The 4,368-nt window shown below is 39.8% G+C and overlaps 1 long non-coding RNA gene across 1 annotated transcript; it reads left to right on the top strand.

Annotated features, from left to right (window-relative positions):
- The first annotated feature begins 234 nt into the window (after positions 1-234).
- LOC136069847 (uncharacterized) lies at positions 235-694 on the top strand. Its single transcript, XR_010631049.1, has 2 exons — positions 235-482; positions 575-694. It is a non-coding gene; the product is annotated as an uncharacterized LOC136069847 (long non-coding RNA).
- Positions 695-4,368: the final 3,674 nt, after the last annotated feature.

Below are 4,368 nucleotides of genomic sequence, written 5' to 3'. Positions count from 1 at the left end.
CTTTAATTTGAACTCACCACTGAAATTATTTTTTTGCTAACCAATATTAACTAATAACAATCTGTTATTTAAAATTTATTATGAAAATATTGTGAAAATATTACGGTAACATTTCTCAATTAGAATTTTTATTATTTATATTATTTTTCCTTTCTTCAATTCACTTTCATCCATAAGTTACGTTTCATTTCTTTTTCTTTTTCTTTTTTTTTTTTCTTGTTTTTCCTCCTCCACACACGTGGCCACTATCTCTACCCCCTTCTTTTATTTTCCTTTTCTCCCTCATTCATCAGAACATTCCAGGGAGCTCCATTCTCTCTTTTTCTCTCCAGCTCTCTCTCTTTTTTTTTTTTTTTTTTACTTGATTCCAAAACTCTTTCTGCGTTAAGAAAATTTTCCTTTTCTCCCTCATTCAAGAACATTCCAGGGAGCTCTCATCTTCGTGCCGTTGCTCATCTTCGTCCCCAACGCAGTCCAGATGGGTCAGATGGCTTCTGTCTTCTGTCCACTTCTTTTTTCTTTTTTTTCTTTTTTTTTGGTTATGATTTGATTAATAAGATTGTTGTGTTTGCAGTGTTTGTTCTGTAGCACGGAGAAAGATTGTTGTGCTTGTTCTGTAGCAGAGCAGCACAGAGAAAGATTGTTGTGTTTGTTTGTAGTGTTTATCAAGGGTAATTTGGTAATTGACTAACCAGCCCAACGGATAGTTCCAACGCGCATGAACTTTTTGCTTATGGACCTCCAGAGCTCCATAATGTTGCGCGTTCATGGATCCGTTTTTTGCCTTGTCCCAAAACGCAACTTTTTTCAAAAAGTTGCGTTTTGGGCTGAGCCAAACGCAAAAAGTTCCTCAGCATTTGTAAAATGCGCATAAATGCTTAAAGTTGGCTCTAAAAGCCCAACCAAACGGGCACTTAGTATTTATCCCATGAAAGTGAACTCTGGTCAACATGGGTTGAAATGAAATTAATGGTGAGATAGACAGCCTAGTCAAGCCCACACGGACTGGCACAAAAAGCATGATTGATGTATTTACCTTTTATCAAATCATGACACGTGTCGATCTTATACGTGTCCCCACTTGTCGTCTCTCTTAAGGAAGCAGATGTCAGCAAAACACACGGAAACAGGGAAACGTTCTTTCTAACCTATAGACCCATAGCCATAGGGGAAACCAACCCAAAAAAAAAAAAAAAAAAAAAAAAAAGTCCTTTGGTCTATGGACATTATTTTAGGATTGTCAACAGTAGACCAGTAGAAACGTTGAACTGTAATTTAGAGCATTCCAAGTAAGGAAGATAAAAAATGCTAAAAGCTAAAGTTTATCGCCAATACACAAAAAAATTCATTTCATCAAAATTTTAAATGTCAAAAATTTTGACACACAGTTACAATGAACTGTTATCAATAACAGTTCACTATAGCAAATATTTTAAACAAAAAATTATTTTTTTATTCTCAATGGTAACTTCGTGTATTTCTTTTTTATTTTTCTCTTCTTTCTTCTCCCTCCTCTCTCACTTTCCTCTTCTCTTTTTCCTGTAGCTTCTGTTTCTCTCGGGTTCACGGTTTGAGCTCCTCCCCTCCAAGGTTCGTTGGTCAGGAACTTCAAAGCCCAAATGCCTTCGGAGTGTTGAGGTAGAGCTTGATGGCGGGGTGATTTGATTTTGTGGGTTGTGGGTTTGTGATTTAGAATTGTGATCGGCATGGGTCTGGTTGTGGGTTTGTGATTTCGGATTGTGATCAGCATGGGTCTAGGTTGTGGGTTTTGATTTCAGATTGTGATTAGCGTGGGTCTAGGTTGTGGGTTTTTGATTTCAGATTGTGATTAGCGTGGGTCTAGGTTGTGGGTTTTTGATTTCAGATTGTGATTAGCGTGGGCCTAGGTTGTGGGTTTGTGATTTCGGATTGTGATCGGCATGGGTCCGGGTTGTGGGTTTGTGATTTGGGATTGTGATCGGCGTGGGTGGTGGTGACAGTGGCAGGGTGAGAAGTGTTTTAGGCCGATGGAGCTTGATGGTCAGCCATGGAGCACGGGTTTGAGAGCAGATCAGAGAGAGGGAGAAGGTTCTAGTCTTCTACAACTATTGGGTTTTGAGAGAGAGAGAGAGAGAGAGAGAGAGAGAGAGAGAGAGAGAGAGAGAGAGAGAGAGGAGAGAGAGAGAGAGAGAAATGAGTAAAAATAATAAATAAATAATATTTAAATAAAGCGGTAACCATCAACGCCACCAAAAAAAAAAAAAATGGCAACCCACGGTTAAAAACCAGACCCACGTCGTTGCACCTATTGCCCAAATCGTTGCACCACCAGACCCACACTGCTGCATCCACTGACCACGCCGTTGCCCACCAAAATCACACTTATTGAAATCAACCCATCGCCACCTACAGACCCAAAACCCACTCCTACACAAATCACAACCCACCTGACCCACACAACCCACACGACCCAACACAAACCCATCGTGATCTCCATCGCTAACCCCTGTGAAGCCACACAATCTTCACCCACAAACACAAAAAAAAAAAATTATGAAAACCAGATTGCTCAATTCGCCGCTAGGTAGCTCGATTTTGTTGAAGCTTGAAGGAAGCAGATTCCTCGCTGGGAAGCTTGAAGGAAGTTGATTTTTTCGGTTTGAAGAGAGAGGGTCATCTACACATGCAAGAATGTCGGTTTGAAGAGAGAGTGATGGAGTGAAAAGTTAAATGGGTATCTAGAGTGTTGGGTTTATGAGATGAGTGAATTAGTAAAAGGAATTTGGAGATGGGTGAGGGTGAATCGGCATTTGGTAGAGGCTTGGTGACAGTGGCTTGGTGATTGGAGAGAAAGAGAGAAGCTTGACAGTGGCGAAAGAGAGAGAGAAAGGGGATGAAAGAGCAAAAACTTGGTACTATAGCAAGAGAGAGAGGGGCTTGAACGGATTAAAATACACTAAATTGTTTTGGCATAGCGCTACAGTACCATCTCATATGTGAGATGGTACTATAACGCTATGCCAAAAAAATTTGGCCTCTCTTCAGTTTAGCCATTCAGTTGTTGAGTGTATTCTGGGTTTGTATGCTAAATGTATTTTACATTTGGCATTTGACAGGCCCATTGCTGATGCTCTAAGTGGCGTTTAAATAATCACTGATTCACTGTATCAATTATTTATAAATTTTGATAGTGAAATGACTCATTTCTTAAGAAACGGGTCAATGTCACATGTATAAGCAATCAGACTGTAAATAGGTGATTGAAAGAAAAATTGATGAAAGAAGGACTATAAGTGGCGGTTAAAAAAGAACTCAATTTGTCTAATTGCTGAAAGAGAAATAAATCACTTCATAAGAAATGGGTTGAAATAATTGACCTTGTTTTGAAAACACAATTGTGGGGCCTATGAGCCTGATAGCCTCGGCCCATCATGAAACGAGCCCAAGGCCCAGGCCGAGGTGCATAGGCCATTTTTTGTTGTTAGACTGAATTGGGGAAAGCCTCTTTTCCCAATCCACGCCGAGGACCACCTCATCCTCGGCCTGACAAGGGGGATTTTAGGGAGAGACTAACCCCAGAGTAAGCTGTCATTCTCACATTTAATGCATTCAACTAACTCTCCCTGGCCGCATTAATGGGGAGGTAACCCCTTGGCAGGATAACATTGATCAGAGTGAACCACTTGAGTACCGATCAGGCCTCTGATGGGACGGACGACCAGAAAAAAAAAAGGCCAATAGGTGATCAACAGATGGAAGGAGGAGATAGGAAGATGAAAACTATATAAGAAAAGCTAGTAAAGTAAAGAGAGAGGGGGGGGGGAAAAGAAGAAAAAAGAAAAAGTGAGAGACCCATCAGGCCTCCTCGGCCACAGGCCGAGGAGTATTCCCCCGTTTATAAAGAAACTCTTAGCATTTTTTATAGAAAAAGTTCATGCATGGTGATCGACGGCCAGCACCTAAACCTCTTAGCCCACTCTCTATAAATTTATTGTTTGGGCTTATTGGGCTGAAAACCCATCACTCAGGGTCAATCCAAATTGAGTCCCTACAATTGGCGCCGTCTGTGGGGAGGATTAGGGTGCTGGCCGGCACACCAGATAAGTGTTCTAAGTTCTAAGTATTCGTTTTACAGCATGTTGAAAAAGATAAGTATTCTAAGTTCTAAGTATTCGTTTTACAGCATGTTGAAAAAGATAAGTGTTCTAGGTTCTAAGTATTCGTTTTACAGCATGTTGAAAAAGATAAGTGTTCTAGGTTCTAAGTATTCGTTTTACGGTAGATTGAAAAAGATAAGTGTTCGAAGTTCTAAGTATTCGTTTTAGAGTAAGTAAAAAAAAAAAAAAAAAAAAAAAAAAAAAAAAAAAAAAAAAAAAAAAAAAAAAAAAA

Source organism: Quercus suber, unplaced genomic scaffold (genome assembly GCF_002906115.3).
Source record: "Quercus suber isolate HL8 unplaced genomic scaffold, Cork oak 2.0 scaffold_193, whole genome shotgun sequence".
Lineage (NCBI taxonomy): Eukaryota > Viridiplantae > Streptophyta > Magnoliopsida > Fagales > Fagaceae > Quercus > Quercus suber.
This window is presented reverse-complemented; position numbering and strand designations above follow the sequence as displayed.